The sequence below is a fragment of the Apteryx rowi genome, unplaced genomic scaffold (assembly GCF_003343035.1).
Source record: "Apteryx rowi isolate R43461 unplaced genomic scaffold, aptRow1 scaffold_327, whole genome shotgun sequence".
NCBI classification, from domain to species: Eukaryota; Metazoa; Chordata; class Aves; order Apterygiformes; family Apterygidae; genus Apteryx; species Apteryx rowi.
Window position 1 is genome coordinate 294975 of NW_020449719.1, and position 22258 is coordinate 317232.

The window sequence follows — 22258 nt, forward strand, 5'->3', positions numbered from 1 at the left end:
TCACCCTAAATGATTGGTATAAGGGTAGCAAAAACAGCAGATGATTGGTTAATATGATTCTCTGCAAGAAAATGCTCAATTCTCTGTGATGCCCCCACATCCTTTCAAGATTCCTGATTCCAGCTTGGGGAAAAATAACCTAAAATTAAGTTGTCACATGTGCAGATGTTCTGTGTCTTTCAGGGGAGGCCAGGCCTAATCAGTGTGCCCAAAAAAACTTAAGTTAAATTTTAAAAGGATTTAATCTGCTTACTGTATATGACGAACTTTGAAAATGATCATATGGAAAGCTGAACTGGATCATATGGAAAGTAAAAAAAAAATAAAAATCCTGGGAGTTCAAGATGAACCCATGTTACCACAGGAGTGTAGTCTTTAAATTACTTGATTGTGATGAATACAGTTATATTCAAATCATGTTATACTATGTTGCTGGTTAAGAGATGACAACATAAGAAAACAACCAAATAAAAATTTCAGTAAGCATAAGGATGAGGAAATATCAGAAGACCATAACCATCCTAAAACTGTCCTGCATCTCCATGGGAATGAAGATATATATGATTCAATAATTTTACTTATAGCTGTTATGTGAAACTGAATCTAATGTAGCAAGAAGAGATGGAGGCTTCAGCTCTCCCAAAAGGTGCTGATTAAACCCCATATTGCTGTATTATAAAACTCTGTGTAGATCATGATACGCCTAAGGAGTTTTTTACATTTTTCAGACATTTGAGAAATAATTATTTTGACAGAATATCTCCATTAGATGACATTATGTCTCCTTTCAGGAAAATGCAACCGAATATATGGCAATTTAGTTCTAATCCCTTCCCCCTCCCTACCACCCCCAAGTTTGATTTCCAGGGGGACTGAGGGCTTGGAAATGAAGTAAAACTGCTAGAGCAATCAAATTCCTCCCGCTTTATAACAAAATGTGCAATTGAAAAAGGAACACATTGAGTGTGTCTAGACTTACCTGCTGGGATTCACTGCAGTGAAAACCAGTCTTGGTCTCCCGGTCTTCCACTTCAGACATCTGTTGGAGCATGTCAGGGGTCCTGCAAGCTTGTATACCCAGGCCTCCTTTCTACAGAAACTTGAATATGGAGCAGAAAGGTAGCTGGCATGCCGATACCTTGCCTTGATATGGATACAGGATGCTGGCAGGTCATGCACCCAGATCTGGGGATTTGGAAGCCTTCCTAGGCTCAGTAATATAAATAAATATGTTCACTGTCAAACAGACTCAGAAGAAAATGTTGTTGCTTTAAAAGCTCTCCAGGTTCTTTCTTCTCTCTTGATCTAAGATAGGGTCTGCTTGGCTGACAGGCAAGCACAATAGGAGAAGAAAGATATGTACTTCAAAAGATTTAGTTTACTAGGTGATGACTACAGCAGTAGCCATACGTTTGATCTTTTTTTCAAATTTGTCTGCAGTGAAACCTAGTTGGAATTCTGCTGCTGTTCACTCACAGTTTAAAAGATGGGAGCTTGCCATATACCCAGTGTCAACACTTCAATGTCTAAATAAGCAGATGGACGTATCAGAGACACAACGCTGGAAAGAATATTGTTGGATGATAGTGTTCTTATTCTTTGGATATTTTATATAGTGGCATTTGATCACAGTGAAATGAGTTCTCAGTGCAAATACTTCTGTATGTCAAAAAGATGAGTTCATATTTCACTTGTTTTAAAGATTCTTTGAAATAAGAGATGTGTTACATGTATTTATCAAAATAAAATAACCCTAAAACAAAACAGGTTAGTATTTGCTTGAAGAAAGCAATGAGAACAAAGTTGGAAAATAACACGAGTGTGTTAGTGGAGTATATAGGTAAGCTGTCTTTATTAATTTTTTTCTAATGCAGGCTTTTTTTTTAGTTGTGGTATTGCTAGTGCTTCCTGTTTATTCCTTTTCATCTCCTTCCATTTCCTTATATTTCAAAATCTGCTTCTTTCAAGGTGCTAATTTTGGGCAAGATGTTACACTGATTTATACTGATATCACTGGCATTACTGTGAATTTAGATCAACATACTGTCCATTCTTGTAACTCCAGTTCAGGAGTGTGGGTGCCCAAAAGTGAATATGAGATTGAAAGCATGTATYGTGACTTCAAGAAAGGCTTAACAGATCTTCCACTTGTTCTGGCTATATCARTTGGCTTAAATAAAACATATTGTCTCTCTCTCTCCAAACCTGTCAATAGACCACTGTGGCTACGACACCACCGTTCTCTTAAGCACTCTCTAAACCTGGGAAATATATGTGGTTAGGGATACTATGAAGAGAATTCATGTTATCTGGCCAAATTAAACATCCCTGTTTAGGTGTGTCATGTCCTTAAAATTTGCAAGACACAGAATTTCAAGATATATTGGCAATGTTGAGTACCTCTCTTTCTTCTCTTCCCGATTTGAGACACCTTTAGAGGGCATCAATTTAAGAAAGATAATCCATATCGGTTGCCTAATGCGAGTCTCAGGTCTTGATTTTACTTATCCCTTGTCACATAATTTTACAAAGTATGTTCTATTTAAGATGAAAATAACCAGGAGTACTTGACTGATAAGGTTCCCTTATGCTTTCTTTATGAAGGCCGTAAGAAATCTACTTTCTTTGTTCTTTCACTTGGAGGAGTTAGAAATATTAGGGATAGATTGCATTTCAACTCTATGTACTGGATTTCAACTTATATGGCTTTTTGAGACTATGTTTTTAAYGCTTAAACACCAGTATATGAATCCCAGAATTTCTTTCAGTTTTGTATCAGTGTTGTTCAGATTATGGCTAGGAAGGTGTTTTGCTACTTCTCATTTAACATAAGTAACCTCAAACACTGTGGAGCTGCTTAGTGATCATCTTCTAGGGATTCTTTCTTCCACCATAGCGTAACATAGTCAAAATCTGGGAGCCCACATTTCTCCTTGTCTTTTATTCTCTCTTTTCACTTTTGGATAATTTCACAGTGCTTCAAACTGTTAATCTAAGTATGGGTTATTAAATAACATGACTTTTAAAATGTGTTAACATACATCTTGCAACACAAGACTATTTCTAATCTCACTTTCTTCAGTGATTGCATTTCTAGGAATTAGGGTTTCCTGTCTCCCCGTTAAGTCAAACTACTGTGGTACTGGGATCCCTTATGTCATATTTCCACTGTAGATCTTCAGTTGGATATCTTAGCCACACAGTAATGATTTTTGTTTGAAAGGGGCAGGTAAAGATTGAAATTAGGGTTGCGTTCTCACCAATTGCTTTAAAAAGTATTATAATAATAATAAAAAAAAGAGAGATTGCTGTCCAGGTTCTTAATGCAGGCAACCTTTTCTTTCCTTTGTGGCATTCTCTGATACAATTTAATGCTCTTAGCATCTTTGGGGTGCTTGAATGTAATCAGTGGATATACCAGTACTGAGATGATACGAGCCACAGGCAGCCAGAGGCTGAAATGACATGACATTGCTCCCAAATTGTGGTCTCACTTGGATACCTAGAATAGTCTTTCGTTTATATTGCATAGGTTCCTAAACATTCATCATCCCAGCAGTCCAGCCCTGCTGTCAGCAATTTTTAAGTATTTGTTATTTTACACACTATGGAATCCTCTGTGCTCATCATTCATTTATTTTCAGCTGAAAGAAATCTTGGAGCTTTCATTTAAACTTGTTTTGATTTCTCCTACTGTATCTGCTGACACTGGCGTCACATTAGGTAGCCAGTGTTTTTACTTACTGCTGTAGACATGCTCTTGACATTATACGTCAAAGGGATTGTTTTGTTTTTATACAATCATTTTTTCTCTTTTCACAATATAAGAAAGGTTTTTTAATAATGAATATATTGCCATCGATATATTTTCTTCTGTTAGGAACCAGAATAGATTATATAAAGTCATTATAGGGTTTAAAATGCTGCCACAAAGTAAGATACCTTTGGAAGAGTCCTTATTGCAGTTTCCTGTGATTTTGTCTTCAGTCTCGTTCTAGGAAAAATGTTCAGGTTATTGTTCTTGGGAAAAAATGTTTCAATTATTGACTCAGGCCCTGATCCAGAGGAGCACTTAATCGTTTGCATAACTTTAAGTAGGTGACTAGGAGACCATTGTCAAAGAGGGTGCTCACATGCATAAGTGCTTTGCTGGATTGGGGCCTTAGGCATTTCTCATGTCATCTGCCAAGGCAGTGCTTAGCCCACTGTGATGTGATAGCCTTTCTAGCCTGAACTATCCTTTTCTAACTTGGAAAAAACCCCTCTCCTTCAAACTTCTCTTGGCAGAGAGTCAAACTTTTTGGTTCTTAGCTCTCAGAGAAAAACCGATGCACTCCCCAGAACTAAGTTTTTGTATAGCAATTTTTTTGCTTGGTTTGTGTCAGGTTTTGTTATCATTTTACCAGTCAATCCAATAGTTTTAACAAGCTTGCAGTACTTCCTTGAGCTTTGCTTCCTATTACTCCAAAATAAAAAAGCAGATCTGGTAATGCAAATCAGACATTTTTATTTAAAAGAGCAAACACATGTAAAATAAAACCAGGCAAAATGAGAGCCAACTTAATTCTTAATGAACCGATACAGCTTTACGTATGAGGGCAGACATTCTCAAACTGCAAACTAGATCTACAGAAGAATTTAGCACAAAGTCCTGACTGATATTTTATATGACTTCAGGGCTAGGCTGCAGCTGGGAGGATCAAAAATTTTATTCTAAAATCCATATCCAACTTATGTTTGAGACACTAGCTTTCCCTAGTTGACTAAAATTTTGCCTCTAGGTTTGCCTACTGAGAGGTCAATCTGAACAATGCTGTGCAGTTACAGTCTGTCTCAATCCTAATCCCAAAAGGAAGCCTAACGTGCTTGTTCTGAAGACAGATATCCAGTCAATTCTACACAAAGGTTTTTTTGTTTTGTTTTGTTTTAAGACAGGCAAATATGGTATTCTGACATCTCTCCTCCATCCTCTTCTCCCATTCCTGTTGGACACACAGGACATCTGCAATTAATAGTTTCACAAAGGAAGCACTCTGCCTTGCTTGTAGGATGTCTGGGTTCACTTGCCCTCTCTTCCTAAATAGAATCGAAACTATATCTTTCAGAAAGTTCTCTAATTCAGGTTTTCTTGGGAAAGATGACTCTGTGTTCCTCTTAAAGTTATTCTACTTCAAATTAAGAAAATTAAATATTTATGAAATCATAGATAGAGCAGATCCAAGTGCAATGCTATAACCTGTGACCACACTCCATTTATAGTTGGATTTTTGCCCCTGCTGTCTTATGGAAAGACTGTTTCAGTATCTCACTTCTCTGATGGCTAGATGCCTACTAACCTATCCTTATACATATTCTTCATCAGTTTATACACCATTTTCTCTTTTCAAGATTATCTTTTAGAAAATCCTTTTTAAGGATGATTTGAAAATGCAAATTGGTCCATCTCCAGCTCTTTCCTCTGAAAGATCTTAGGCTCGTATTTTCTTACAGGATCATACCCACAGATGGGACCTTCTTCTTTCAGGGTATTGAGGTTCTCTGTATTCTCCCAGAGCTGAGGGCCGCAAATATTAGTTTCTCAACTATAAAGTGCTGCAGTTGACTGGGTCTGTCCATGCTGGGAATCCTGAAAGCATTGGTCTGGGTGGTTTTTTTGTTTTTTGTTTTTTCCACCCAGACAATCACAAATCCTGGGAGCAAAACAGCAGCTCAGTAATGCAGACATTCTTGTCTTGGGTGCTACTGGCAGTTGGGAAGCTGTCACAAGTATCGGTGATGTAAAGCAGTTGCAGAATCTAGGGAGCTGTTTCATTCGGAAACACCTTCTGCATAATGTTTCTTGAGTGGAATTTCCCATAACTTATGGTTCACAGGAAGCTTCAGAAATGTTTAATTGAGGTCCAACTCAAAAGGAAAACAAGTTTTGAAGAAAAAAAAATACCCCAAACCAGAAATCCTGCCTTATTGCCAACTTTATTGCTTTTCTCTCACTGATGTTTAGTGCCCTAATGCATTTATAGAGAGCAGATGCTCTCTGTGTTTGATTCACCAGGCTGAATGAATTAGAATAAACAAGGTTTCTCTTAGGCTCTTGTCATGCAGTAAGATCCCATTCCTCTAGTCATCCTGAGAGCCTTTAATTTGTCTTTTTTGAAGAGAAATGAGCAAAACCAGCTTCACCTGCTTTACTTCATCTCTTGATAGAAACACTTAGCCTGATATACTCTCTTTATATTAGCCTTTTTCACAAATCACTCTGAAATATACCTTTTTCCTTCTTTTGTGCTAGTCTGATTATTCTCTTTACCAAAAGAAAATATAAAAATATTAAACAAGACCACTCCCAGCACTTATTTCRGAAAATTCTGGGCAAACAGGTCCCTTTTTGATACAGTCCATTATTTTTTCATTTCAGATCCACTTTGTAAATGGTGTACTATTCACTCATATGTCTGCCTTACCTGGTAAGTCCTATATGACATAGTATCAGACATTTTGCTAGAGTCTATAGTCTGTGGCATTTTTCTGTTTCCAGGAAATCAAGTGAGTATGTTAGCCTGGGATGGCATGTCTTTAGTAAAAATTCATTCTGTGTCTATAAAATTTTTTGTTTATCATCATGTTTATAATTATGCATTTCTTCTGAATCCTTGAAGTTATTCTGGTGGAGCAAACCAGGTTGTCTTGCCCCTTTCTCCCTTCCTGTGTAAGTACAGGGTTTTCGGCTGTTCTCTGAACACATAGTTCCACCTCTACCAAGAAGGATGCTCTAACACACAACTCCAGATACCACACACAACACCATGTGATATCAAAACTCCAGATTTATGTGCAGTCATCAGTGAAGGATATCTAGCCTCCCAACAGGAGTGCACTGAGACCTCAGAGAACTGCTTCCACTGGGGATGTACAAAATACAAGCAAAATATATTGCCATGAACCATCATGACTTTGTCATCAGATTATGGTGCTTAATGAAAACTGAGGTACAGTAGGCATTTACTCAAAGACTGATAATATAATCTCAAATTTCTACTGCCCTTCTCAGTGTACTTTTTAACAGTATTTATTTTTTTGTTAAATTCTCTGGTTACAGAAACATTTGTTCTTTCTTTTAATTCCCTTTTAAAGTACCTATTCAACTTGAATTTTGTGCAGTTTTCTTTATTTGAACCTATATTTCCTTAAAAAGTAGCTTTCTTTCCCGAGCAGTTTTCTTTTTCCCTTTAGTATAATATGATCCTCTCTTGTTCTTAAATTCCTTTCTGCAGTATCTTTTAAGACAATTCTGTCAAGAAACAAGAAAAGTTTTCATGAGATTTAAATACAACTCGAGATACAATAAGGTCTTATTTAAGTCACTGGTTATCCTATTCAGCACCCTGATTTCTACATTCTAGTTCATTCTGTTAACTAGTTCTCACAGTTTGCCAAAGCTTATATTTTTAGAATATTGAACCTTAGTTTTTTTAATTTTTTTWATTTTTGGTTTTGTTTAGTTACTACTATTTTTCTTTCTATTTAAACTCAATTAGCTCACTAGGGCCCCATCCAAAATTATTTGTAATCTTCCCAGAGCGGTTTGGCAGATTACATTTTTCTCTCTCTCTGTTTGTGGGAACCAGGAGATGCTGCCTCCCAAAGAAGCAAAACAGCAGCAATCAGCAGCTGAAAACAGCTGGCTCTCACAGACATCTCTGTGATCTACTAGCTGCTGGCTCTGATGAACATCATTCAAAAGCTGCCTCTGTGCTGCCTTTGTCCCCTATGCCTGGATTATTGACCCTGCTCTATTTTATTAGTGCGTTTTCTTGGAACAAGGCATGTATGGGTACAGATGCAACAAGAGAGAACTGGACATAAGTATTTTGTATGCTTTTCCTTCTTCCAGCGTGTTCTGTAAGGAAGGACAGAAAGTTATATCTTTTAAGTGCTTAAGCCTCTAACCACAAATGAAGGGTCAAGATGAATCCCAAGTGGAAGCAGGATAGAGGGAAGCAATTAAGTTTCACATTAAGAGTGAGACTCAGAAAGCCCAGCTGTCTTCATCAGCATCTGTTGGTCATTTGAGGAAAATCACCTTATTGGCTTGGCTTTGGTAGTTCTTTAAATTTGTAACTTTCTCTTTATTATACAGAGATCCTAGTCACTCCATTCAGGCCTTTTATTCTGCTACTCATGTCAAATCCATTTGTGGATGAAGGCCTGGGTGTCTAAAATAGTCACACAAAGAAAAGTAAAGTTGTTTGCACTTGTTCACGCATCTGAAAAGTATTTAACTTGCCTGACTACTCAGCAACTATCAGAAATTTCTGATGCATTATTATAAAATAATAAAGCTTTTCATTTGCAGATTTTCCTGTATCTTTTTTTAAGCTGTATTTTGCTTTGGGACAATGAGAAAAATAAATCTCTCTCTTTTTTATAAATAAAACATTTTGGACAAAATGCTTTACAGATCTCAGTTTCCAGCATAAGTTGGACCAAGTTTCTTATGACATGTGTGTATTTTCTATTAGAGGAATTTAATTAGCACTTCACATTTTTGAATGATTGATAGATTATTTTTAAAATCATACAGTGATTAAACAATTTCAGCTGATGTGAGTTACAGGTTTGGTATGTACAATAAGTCAGGCAATTCCCTGCTTCCCTCACCAGAGCTAATGAAGTCACCCCATGTGCTTACCTTCATCAGGGGGCTGAATGTCGTATGATGATCCAGCCTGCTTGCCACCACTTTTATAGGGCCATAGTGTAGGCTGCTGGATTTCAGCTGGCAATGTTTTAGGGCTAGATGAGCCACCCAGAGTGGGAGAAGAGTTTAGCCAAATATGAGATAGGCGTCTTCTCTCTTGCCGCTGCCAAGAGTAGCAGACAACACTTTGTCAGTATTGGGTGAGATGAGAGAGAGAGCAAGAGAGAGAGACAGAAAGGCGTCTCAGAGGCAATCCCACAGAAGATCCTAACTAGCTGCTTGGAGACACCCCCTGAAGAGCGGAGACAAAATTCCTGTATTAATGACCAAAATTTAGACAAGTACCTCCTTGGGCTCGAAGAGTTTCATTTCTTTCTTGTCACATGGAAATATGTTTTGTTTTGACCTCAGTGTAAATTTTCACCATCCTTACTCAGTCCTTTCTCCAAAACCATTGTTAAGTAAAGTAAACCTTTGTTTACTGCTAAAGATTTGAAAACCTTTGTTAGTCAAATTCTGGTCTCAATTATACCCATGCAATCCTGCTTACTCAAAAATATTATCTCATTTTGTTTCTGTAAGTCAGGTACTAACATTTTACAACCTATTGAGTAGTTCTGAAAGCTGGATGGAAAAAGAAATTAAACAATATGGCTCTGAAATACAGGAGAGAGACTATTTTGTTTGGGTTTTTGCTTTATATAAAAATGTACAGTTAATGGAACTGACATGGTGAAAAGCTTTAGCGTGTGGCATGCCAATCAAGTTAGCTCAACTAATCTTGCCCTTTGGTGAGCTATAACGAATTCCGAAATGAAGCTACAGTCCGAGGCAGTAGATCAAAAACTGTTATCCAGGCTCCCTGTGGAAATTAGGTTGGATCCAACCCAAGATAAGGCTCCAACTGTGCCTCCCTGTTCCTATCAGACAGGAAACTCAGAAATCTCAGTTAATCTAACCTAGCTGCAAAATGTTCATAGCCATATATTAAAAGCTTTCTCTTTGCAAAGAGACCAACTTTATTAATCAAATGTGATAAGTATTATATGAACAATTTTCCTGTTGTCTATTAAGTGTCTGTGTCTTCTGCATAGCTGCACAGTAAACATATAAACATAGACTCTCCTTGAAACTGTACTATATAAAGGAACACTGTTCCACTATGCTTGAGACAAATTACCTGTTAATCCTTTTTTTTTTTTTTTTTTGGCCTGTCACACCTTTTTGTGTAAGCAGAAAAGGAACTTTTGTAATTCTGTTCCTAACRGTTAAAAAAACCTTTGCCTCATTCCAAAATTAGCTGGGGCCATATGCAAGTATGCCTATCTGTAGGAGGCAATATCAGCTACAGCAGTGCTAGACAGAGGCAAAAATGATGTCTGATGTCTGATGTCTGAGGAAGGCTTTTTTTACAGATGGACCGAAGCATAAAAAGAAATTGCTGGGAATTAAACATTGTAAGAGAGGCTGTTCTAACAATAATCAGGTCTAGCAGGAAATATGGATGTCTTTCAAAGAAACTTTTATTGGTGACAAGACTCAACAGAAAAAAAAGACTTCTGGATACTACAGATAACCATCCAAACCAAGCTTTGCAGGCCTTTGGAGTCTGCTTGTCACAAGACCCCATGGACTCAGTCCTATTCCTATTTCCAGAGGAACAACAACCCTTCCACCTTAGACAAGCTGTAGAATATGAGCCACTCCACCTGCAACAGATATCTGTTGGACACTTGCATTAACAACAGAACAGCTATTGCTTCCCCCATGTAGCAGTGAAACACCTTGTGGTTCCAAGCGTTCTTCTGCACACTCACACATTTTCCACTGGTGCATCTTCTTCCAATATTAAAGCTATGATCCCTCTGTTCTCACCTAGTCTGCCTTTCCATCTCTGTTTTCAAGGCTTAATAACTGTCTTGAGAAAAGTCACTACCAACTCAGTTTTGGCAAATAAAACCTCAACAGAAGTAAACACTGTAACACAAACTTTAAATCGTCCTCATGTTTATCTTACATTACTTGTATCAAATATTTCTTGCTTCTACTTACCTAAAGAACCAGTCTACACTACAAGTTAGACTTCTAAAAGGTGAGCTTTAATTTTACAGTACGACCAATGGTAAGGACATAAAAAATAATGTAAATAGATCAGTTATATATAGCTATTCTCATTCACTGTTGAAACCTCACTGTGTTTGTTATAGGACTTATTATGCACCTCACTGCATGAATAAAGAGTTTTTGACTATTCCAAAGTTAAATTCTGTTAAATGGAAAGGGTCATTCCCAACACCAGAGAAATAACACCGAAACATACATTACTGTGTGTAGATGTGTTGTTTATATATATATTTCATCTTTCCCCTTCATCCCTCATTTTTAAAATTCCTTCTGTCACATTAAGTATTATTAAACTGTCAATGTTACAGCACTTCCAGGGATACCCTGGACATGTCTCCGTTGTCCCTTACTCCTTCCAGAATATTGATTTGATACTTGGGAAAAACAGTGTATCACAACTCAGACTAGTAAATGCTTCATGAAATCCAGGTTTGAGATATTATGGCTATTCTTTTTTGAACCACCTCTTACACGTATCTTCAAATACAGGTCTTATCTCACCAGATAACCCAGGGAGATCCCAGTGTACTGATAAAAAGAAATCTTGCCAAGAGAAGAAATAAACTACAGGGAAATCTTTCTGATAACTTGTAATTTATAGAGAAGGAATACTTGACGCAAGCCCTGAACAAAGAGACAGTCTTAGCTGGTGGCATTATGCTAGTAGGTTTATATTGCTTGACTATTACCATGTGTCTGTTTCTTCTCTCTTGTTTTACTCCCACTTTTCATTTACCTTAAAGTAGTTCAGGAACCATATCTCTGACCATTTAGAATGCAAGATATTCTTAAGTCACATCTGAATAAAGAAATTTCCCCTCTTACTGGTTACACATTTAGCTCTTTTACTGGGTCTTGTCCTGGCAGTTCTCTTCTATGAAAAGGAGCACTGATGTCCAGAAATACCATCACACAAAAAAAGACTTTTTTTTTCAGATTTTTCAAATGCTTCAATAATGGATATCAATTACACAAAATTCATTTTCACAATTGTTTTAATTTCCTCTTTAAAAAATTTGATTTTTCAAGTATGTGAGTTACATGGTCCAGCACACTGAAACACAGAACAGAGAGCTATTTTCCTGGCCAGACTAGTTGAATTCTGGACTTCACTGAATTCTCCATTAGGAGAACAACATGTCTGTTTTCTCGGGAAGGAAAGGAGCCACCAGTCTAGAGATCAAAAGCAACAGAGAAGAACAAACAGTGGAACAGAACACACTTCAAAAGGGAGAGTGAGCAGAAAACCCTCCTCCCTCAATGCCAGCTGAATGGTTTGAATTGAAAAGTCCTGGTTTTAATAGAACATTTACAAAACAGAGATCCTCAGTGTAAGTTTCCTCAGACAATCCCAGTTTTGGCCCTGAATCCAATCTGTAGGGACCAGCAGTGTGGCAGACATTTCACACCCCACCAGTATTGCTATGTACTTCAAAGAAATCAAAATTTTACCTTAGTAGATGTAGTATATATGTTGTGAAAGAGAGACTAAAATCCATATTCATTAAACAACCTGAAAGTTTAAGTGCCAGATATATTGGATTTCTTTTGTTCTATCATGTAGATTGTTTGCTTTTAATGTGAGCATTATTGCCCTAACATTGTACTAGCTCTCTCAAGTGATATTTCCATTTAAGGACCCTGGTTAATATTCACTAGTTTTCAGGGCTACAAAAGACATTTAGTGATTAGTGCTATAGGTCATATATTTAAATATCTAAATTTGGATTTAACTCCATAAAATGCAGATGCTTTCATATATTTATGCACACATAAATACATAGGTATTGTTTTTCAGTTCTGTTTAAAGTATATATATATGTGTTTGGATTTTCTAATTATTGCTAACTGCTTTGTGATTATGTTCTCAAAAGCCTCTGAAGGGCAAGAATAGATACGTTTTTAAGTGCTGACATTTAAGCATATGGATTTTAGTATACAGGATAGCTGGTTTAGTCAGCAGTTGCATCATGCTTTTTGCCAGATTGAATTGACTGGACGTTAAGAGAAAAGAAAAATAAGAACAATAATGTATGCATTTAACATTCATTTATTAATAACCAGAAAATTATTATTACCAACTATTCAGGTAATCAAAATTAATGAATAATTATTGTCTTTGCTGGTATGTTTGAACATGCACTTTAAATATAAGTATGTGCCCCTCCCACTGAGTGAAGTCCTTGATAACTGCTCTTCAAGGGCCATGCCACTGGATTTTGGTTCTGTTGCTCAATTGGAAGAGCAAAACTCTACAGCTGCTCCACCCATAGCAAATTTCAGTTCCTTGTTTGTTGGAATACATTTTGGGACAAAACCATGACTTACAAATCTGGAATCCACTGTCTGAAAAAAGTTCATAGGAACAAAAGTTTTCTCAGATTATTCACAGATGTTACTGAACAATAAAACTCTCTGCACAGTTTGATACCACACCCAGCATCTAATTAGTTTGAAATGTTCTTAACGTTTTTTACAATTTCACCGCTTTTAATCCAACACATTGTGTTATTCCTTTTTTACATATTTCTTTAATCCATGTGTTCTATTAAAATGGTTCATCTAAGAAGTTTTCTCTCTTTGAGCCATTCTTGGTTTTATTTTTTACTTCTGAYGAGTTTGTACATAAAAATAGACCGAATTTGGCCAAAACAAATGTAAGGTGGACAAGAGTTGTGATTCTCAGACTAATAGGATAATTCAGGTTGGAAGGAAATCATTGATATCTGTGCTAGATAGTCTCCTGACTATATTGGTTAGTTTATATTCCATCAGCTAGTTTATCTTCTAGAAGTCATATAATAAAAGATGCAAACATTTCCTGCACTTCATGCAGATAGCAGCCCACTACTGCATTTTATAGATTATACCTCCAAAATCAGTGTGAATCATTTAAATGAAAAGAAGGAATCATTTAAAGAAAAAATAATCATATAGTTTGCAAGCTTATTTAATCAATATCTTGATGGTATCAAGATGAGAGGAAATTTTTTCCCCCCTTTTTAAAGAAAAGGTTAATATCAACAGTATATGGAAAAATAGCCTCAAGATTTCCTGCGCTGTTATTCATGTTGTAGATTTAAAAGATCTTTATAGAACACATGCTTAATTTCATGTTTCAGATTATAGTTAGTGTTCCATGTCCTAGGTGAGCAATATAAAAAATACTAAAGAGAAATTATTTTCAAATCTTGAATGGCTAATGCAAATATATATAGAACAATGAAATCTCCTTTGCCTCCTCAAGGTGTCTTTCAAATTAGGAATTTTTATTTTTCCATTTTATTTCCAGTATACCCACTTTTGACAAGACATGTTCAGAGCTGAGTATACTCTCACTGGCATAAAGTGTAATTCACAGCTTTAGGCATAGCTGCTTGTGGTTATTTTCAGGAGGCTGATGATAACGCTGTTTGAAAAAGATCTTTTCTATTAAGTTTTTAATTTCAATCCCTGAAGAGAAATGATGAAGTCTTTTTTCCGTGTTCAACATCATGCTTCAATTAATTACTTTTGTACTCCATTTCTTATGTATCTTTGCTCAATGAATAAGCATACATCCAAAGTCCAATACCTGAGAGAAGGCTAGTAATAAGGAATTGAATTCCTTTTTCAGTTCTAGTGGGCTAAATATGGATAAGGGCCAGATACTAAACAGAAGATCCTTAGGGGCTTATCTGAAGCATAACCATATACTGCATACAGCATCTACCATAAAAAACACCCAGGCAAGGACCGTGTTATGTGCCACAGAAATAAAACTCTTCCACAACTACCAAGTCACAGAGCAGCATCGAATCTCAGATGTAATGCCCGGAGCACTTGCCGTGAAAGTGTTTGTTCACAAATGATAAACTAAGATTATGGCCACCTTCTCCTCTGTTAGGCAAACAGGTGGGTTTGAAAGTTTCATTTCAAACCAGACGTCACAGCTATTCCTCTCAAGAACATGTATTACTCTGCCAGAAAGGAAGAAACAGAAATAGCTTCATCAATGATCACGTGGAGATGGGGATGTCAAGCAACAGCCTCCAAGGCCTGGAAATCAGCTGTGAAACCTGCCTGCACGGATGTTGCCCTCTCCCAACAGCCTCCAAGGCCTGGAGATTGCCTGTGAAACCTGCTGCAGGGACTTTGCCCTCTACTGAAAAAGGAAGAGGGGGAAACCCAGGAAATGTTATGGCTGAGATGACAGGCAACGGAGTTAGGGGACCTATATTTGAAGAGTCCTTATGTTTTAATGGATGCATAACTGCCAATGCGCTAATGCAAAATTATGTGTGACCAGGACTAAATAGAGACTTGAGATATGCACAAAATGTTTGTGCAAGAGATCTAAAACATTCTTGAGCTTGTTTTAACTTATATAAGCACTTTTCTACACATCCACAATGTCGTTATTGATCAGTTGACTGATTTTGTTAATAATTTTCAACAGTAAAAGAGAAGCAGTACCAGTTTAAGGAGAAGGCAAGGATTTTGAGAGTGAATAGGGCACTATTCCACCAAACAAAATCAGTGACATTAGAGAAACATGAACTTATCCTTATTTACTTTATCCAAGCATTTGTGTCTGCAAACTAGCCTGAAAATTTCACAACCAAAAGGGCTTGAGGCGGATAGTGTTTTGGCTTTCCTTGCTTCCAACTGGTCTGGAAAAACTGCCAGAAATATCATGATAGTCTTGTGTTTCTGTTTCTACATTCAGCTTGATCCAGGAAGTACACCAGAAGACTATGAAAAAGAAAAACTGTTCAGTGAGGAGAGGCAGTACATGACACGCAAATGCAGACATAATCATTTTATTTAACATTCATATAAATGTTATCTTTGGAGGGCAGAAAAAATTATTAATCATTTTTCTCTTTTTTCTTGTCTAACCAAATCTTCAGGATTAGTTATTTTTTAATAAAAGGTAAACAGGAAATTTATTGTCTTATGTAAGAAATGTGAGGGATCAGATGTGAAAGATAAAAGAATACACAAATGTATGTGAATACACAAGATAAATGAATTCAGGAAGCGTAAACTACATTTTTTGCAGTAAGTAGAAATCCTGTAAGCAATACTAGAAGTAGTAATAATAATAATAATAATAATAATAAAACCCCAACAATTTGTTGCTGAATAGTTTATCTGACTTAAGCCAAATTTATTCCTGTATACGTCTACCAGCAGTCAAGGTATGGATTTCTTCCAAAGACTAATAAAGCCAATAGCAGAAAAACTCCCACAGCAGACTCCTGATCAGGACCACTACTTGGTATAGTTTTGATCTGATATGCTAACTGATAGACTGGGGTCATAGTCATTACTTCCCCCCCCCCCCCAAATAAGTCTTCAAAGTAAATGTTCTGTGTTATCAGTTCACAAATACTAACCAGACTGCACTGAAAAAAAATGACAATGTAAATTTCTTAATTTAGTGATGAATTACATATGTTACTATATGGTAACAAGTCACGCGCAAGCCAAAAACTTAAGTCACTTTTCAGATGTATTTAAAAAGAAATAAAGTGTATGTATTCCAAGATGGAAGAGTTAAACAAAATATAAAAAGACCACATCCATGAAACAAAAATATGCATATGTATTCCATTTACATGCCCAGTTATGTGCATTCTCTATAAGAGATGGTGTTACGGCACTCTTTTCTTCACAAATATCCATGACCTGATCCTCAGGTGTTTTAACATCAGTCCACTGACTCCTTAATGGAGCTATATTAATTCTGCATGAGATGAGGACAATAGGTGTAGGACTGACTATGACATGAGGCAAACAGATCATTCAATAAGCCTGTCATCAATTCAGTGTATGCATAAAATAAGGTGAAATTAGTCTGGACCTTCAGCAATGGTGGGTGAATCCATCCCCCTAGAGTGGTCTCTGTAAATAGTTACAAAACATTCCTTTTAATTCTAAACCAAAGCAAAGCTGTAATTACAACAASAGAATGGAAAAATGCTAAAAATGTAATCAAATTGCTGCTCTAGGAGAAGCAGAAGTAGCATTCCTTTAAAGTAATCTATAGAACTACACAATACGTCAATCTTTACTGCCTGTGCATAAAATAATGGGTGGCAGATGTGAAGCATGTAAACATCTGTAACTAACTTCCAGTTTGTACCAGATGAAGGAACTTACATTAGGGAGAAAGGAGGAGAAAGGAAATGACCCAGCATTAGATGGGAAAAAGGGTTATTTTCTCACTAATAGGAAGACTAGTCGAGCTGCCCATTGAGTTAAGGGAAACACTCTTCTTGACCTAAACAAAGATTCTACTGGCCTCCAGTGAAGAACAAGTTAATAAATATTCAGTGTTTGGAAGTTAAGGCAAGTGACTTAGTCAAATGGAATGTTTTTAAAATAAGCTACTACCGATGAGTCATATCACAGCAGTGAAAGTGTTTGGATAGTGTGATTTTGGAGATGCATATGGTGTAAGGTTAAGCCCACAAAGGGAACTAGGTGAAGCCAACAGGTCTAATCACATTAGGTACCTAGTTCAAAATGCAGATTCTTAAAATTCCCCTCCAATGACTGCTTGGCCTAAGAGATGATTAATCCTATGGGCTGTCATCTGTTCTTAGGGACAGTTGAGTATCTCATTCTGGGCATTTACTAGGCATAAATGCCTAGTAAAAAGGCCTAAGCTCTATCAAGATTTACAGATTATGTTTTTCTCCACATTACTTTTCTGGGAATCCAGAAAGATAAATGAATACACAACATTCAGGAATCATAAACTACATTTTTTGCAGTTAGACAGAGCAGAGTGATTGAAAATATGCCCAAGTTAGTCATGACTATATTCAGTGGAGAATGGATACATGTTGCTCAGTCCTTCTTGCGTGACAGCTCTCATAACAGGCTCAGCCATTCACTCATCCTCTTCCTCCGGGCCTGGTGAACATTTATGTAATCTGTGATAACTAGAAGAATTTCAGCGGGAGAAGATGAGAGATTTCTCACCCTACATTACTTTGGGGTGCACCTGTACTTGACAGGCGATACTATGTGTTCAAATGTCTCCAGACAGAGAAGGAATTTAACATATGGATTTCCCACATTCTCACCTCCAGGCTATTGAATGAAAAAGCAGCACCACGGTCACCACTTGCATTCTTGTGAGAGTGAGAGAAAGGAGCAGATACCTGCACACCAGGGCAAAATCTGGAGTTGTGAATCCAGGTAGAAGAAGACTTTTTTTTACAACCCAAAATATGTTCTTCCCCTCCCTGCAGCATTTTCTGTTGGCACACAGCCCCAAGATTAGGACTGGCTTTCTTCAGTGCCACCACCACTTTGGCACCATAATGCTCTCTATAGACCCTGTGGCCAATTTACCTCCTGAATGTTTTAGGGCCTAAGATGCACCTAAGAATCTGATCCTAGGCACCTACCCCAGATCCATGAACTCCACTTGGTGGTCAGTACACACAAGCTAGGTCCTGAAGCAGAAAAAGTTACAATGTTTATGCTCTTCTTCAGTCTTTTCTTCCTTCTCTGCTGGAGAAAGATTTGAGATCAGCTATGTGCAGTCTAAAAGTAACATGGTTAGCATTTTTACTGACATCAAATAGCTGTCATGACAGAATTCATATAGCAGGTCAAGTAATTAAAGGATTCACCTAAAAAAATGCTATTATATCCCATCTTCGCATTACCTCTTAGGGTAAGCCAGTCCTCCAGGGTCATGTGGAAAAAAAAAAAAAAATCCAGATCTGAACTGCCTTAATGTCCTCAGGGTGCTGGTTGAAAATCTATGTTATCATGACGATTTGTACCTAGTTTTCAACTTCGATAGTTTTTAACTGAAAGCACCATGTCTGTTCTCTATCCATCAGCAGTAAAACACATCAACAAAGAAAGATGTTCTCCCATCCATCTCAGGGAAGGACAGGTACCCCTAAGCAGAATAAGGAGCCTGAAAAGCTACATGGGCAATCCCACCATCTCATGTTGGAGTAATGAACTGCTTTGCTGAACCATTGAATCCACTTCTGTACATTATATGAATGATATTAATTAAAAATTTTAAAATGAGGTAATTGGATAAAATTATTTCTAAGGTGAATTGCTGAATAAACTTTAACAGAGTGTGAATTTTATTGAGAAAAACAAAAATCCATTGTTGAAATAAGATTACTGAAGTTTTGGTACAGGTGAAGAAAAGAGAGTGGGTAAAAGCAGAAAGCTATTGAAAAATACACTCTAACTTTTCACTCATCTTCCATCTTTTAAAATCTTGCTCTGTGATATTTGCTGCACAGAGCAACCTAAATAAACTCTCTATAGGGTCTTCACAAGTGCAGTGAAGTTATTTAGTAGTTAATACAGGCAATAGCACTGTGGAAAATCAGTGAGGATTTAAGTTAATCCATAGTATTACAACTTCTCACAATTCTATACACTGTTCCCAGACTATTATTAGAGCATATCCGGCTTCAAAAAAACAGGGAAACATAACATTCCATCAGCTTTTTTCATTATGGAAAACAGCTGAAAGATTATACGTACATACATGAAGGAAGGAATGTTCTGATTTTGATGAAGCTTTTGAAAGGTGAAATTTAAATCTTCTTTTCAAAACTTCATTTTAGTGAGTAGAAGAAGAACTCTTTCTCTCTCAATCTCTTTATACCAGACTTTTTATCCACTGGAAATCAGTTATGAGAGGAAATTTTTTAAATGTTTGTTCCAATACCAAAATAAGATCTTATCAGTATTTTGAAACTTTCATCAATAAACAATTTTTAAAATCAATTAACTAGTGGTTTTAAATGCTTTAATGGATTCTTTGAATTTTGTTTTTAACTCGATCTCTTCTATCCTGCAAGAACTGAAGCCTGAGAGAAAAGTAATGGATTTTCTTTCCAAATTCAGGAGGCCAGTCTTTCTCCTTTAAAATGAAAGCTCTCATTTTCCTTGCATTTATTAATACTGACCACTGTAAATGTTAATATATAGAAGTCTAAATGCTGTCATCTTCTGTGTTCTACATCAGCTCAGCTTTACAAGCGTAACAGAAAGGAGACCTGAAAGGTACCATTAGCAGTTCTTTGTTTCCAAAACATTTCAGAAAATGGGTTGTCTGGCCAGGCTCACCTCAACCAGCTAGACCCCCAAGCGCCAGTCTTCCTCTCTAGTCAATACAGAGAGTTTCTTCCCAATGGATCTTGACTGGGTCAGATTGCCTCGGCAGAAGCCTCGCTGGGAGGCAGCAAAGGGTAATCAGATTCCTCACATCTGTGGTTCAAATGGGTACCTAAGTGAGCAGTTGGATGAGATGACCAGACCTCTCTAAGTAGCATGCTAGAGGCAGTAGCCTCTAGCAAAAATCTGTATTCATTAGATGCAAAGGGCAAAGCATACYGTCCGTGTGCAAAAGGCAAAATAAATGCGTAGTAAACTAATCTGACTGCACTAACAGTCACACAGATGTGGTTTGTAAGAAATGAAAATCTAGGAAACATTATGTGATAGTAAAAATGGAGGACTGAAAGCTTGTTTACAGAAGAAGAAAATTTTAACAATCGGGGGAAAAAAATGCAGTTGTAAGACTGTAAGACCCCAAATCCACTTAAGGCAATGGGAAGAGTTCCACTGACAGGAAATGGGATGAGAGGGTGAATAATCAAAACATTTTAGCAGTTAATACAAAATGCAATTAAATAAAGTTATTTATAATAACAAAGAGAATATCTGTGTTTTCCTTGTAAGCTGGGGGCAGGAAGAAATCTGCCATTGCTAAAGTGTAAACAGATTTCAGAAAAAAGAAGTTCTCCTACACTGATCTACATGGTAGGCATAAAAAAAGCATGGGGTGTAAATTTGCTTCATAGAACAGAGTTCAAAGTTTCTTTAACTGTAAGTTTAATAGACTTTGTACACAGCATTAGGGCTGAATTTGTAGGATTTATTACCTATCATATAAGGCACTGAGCTGTAGTTATATTATTCTCACTTACCCTTTCACACTTAGATTGCCTCAGCACCATCTCCCCTCCCATCTGCCTTAAGTACCAGGCTGATGAGTTTCTTAAACAACAAAAGACTATGTCTTTAATCCTAGAACTATCATCAGAATTGTTCAAAACAAAACATCTAGAATTAACTTTAAAATATGTACTAGCTGATTTCAATCAACAGCTTTTTTTAAAGCCTAATTTAGCTTCTTTTTTCTCTTTTTTAAAATTTTCATTTTTCAGTGGAACAAACTCTTGATCAATATTTGTCTTTATGGTTTTTTTGTTAGTGTATATAGACTTGTTTGGGTGTGACGGGTTTTGGCTGGTTGGTTTTGCTTTTGGTTGGAGAAGGAGGAAGAGGAGAGAAGGTGGAGGGGAGATGTAGCAGAATATAGATCTGAAGAGTTTAAAATCCTAAGCAAGAGAGAAAGAAGAGAGACTAAATTCTGAACATATGTTGGAGATAGCATAACACCTTCCAATCTGCTCTTCCATGTCTGAATGAAGTAGAAATGTATAATAAAGGAAACATCTGGATTAGAAAATATAATTCCCAAATTAGATCACCACAAATCAGTAGTTAATGAAACACTAGGCTCTCCTCAGCCTTGGAACAAATTATTCATTTCCAACTGAAATTGTGGGATAATCTTTTTCTCATCTAAATGGAATGTTTTGCAACAATTTGTTTTATTTGCATTTATTCCCTTTTCCTATCTAAATTTTTAGTCCAGATTAAACTACTAGTAAATGAATTTTATAATATACTTCAGTGAAGCTCACTTGAACAATAATAGAGAATAAGAAAATTCCTGTCCCACTCTACTCTTTATTGCTTGGAAACTTTGAAAAGAACAGCACAGTGCCTTGCATGAGAGGGAGTATTTCCAGTTAGGAAACAATGTGTCAGACCAACCTTAATTGTCCCAGTTGTTTCAAACAAGCACAGTATTTCAAACAACCTGGTTAAACAGAAACAGATTACTGAAGCATCAGTAAGAAAGAAAAATGAGTAACTAGCTTAGATGGCATAAAAGGTATAAATAAAAAAAATAGTTTTTCTCATTTAAATAGTCACATATTCCCCATATCAGATGTATACTTTAGTTGCTGATGATTTTTGAGCTTTTAACTATGCTTGAAGAGAATTTAAAATATACTAAAAAAAAAAAGTAGAATACTAATAAATTTGCTATTAACAATGGGAAGTCTCACTTTTGTGCATTCTTACAGAATGATAAATTGTTTTACCACAGAAATGTTATTATTTATTACAGAAATGTAATGTTTATTACAGAAATGTTAGTCACCTTCTCGCATGGAATATTTTTGCATGACTTCAGTGAGTTGCAGAGGCCATACAAAAATTATTCTATTATTTATACAATCCAAAACACGATGCACACCTCAAAAGGATTTTGAACCACTCTCCCATTTGCCTCTAAGGCTGGTTATCAGTGTT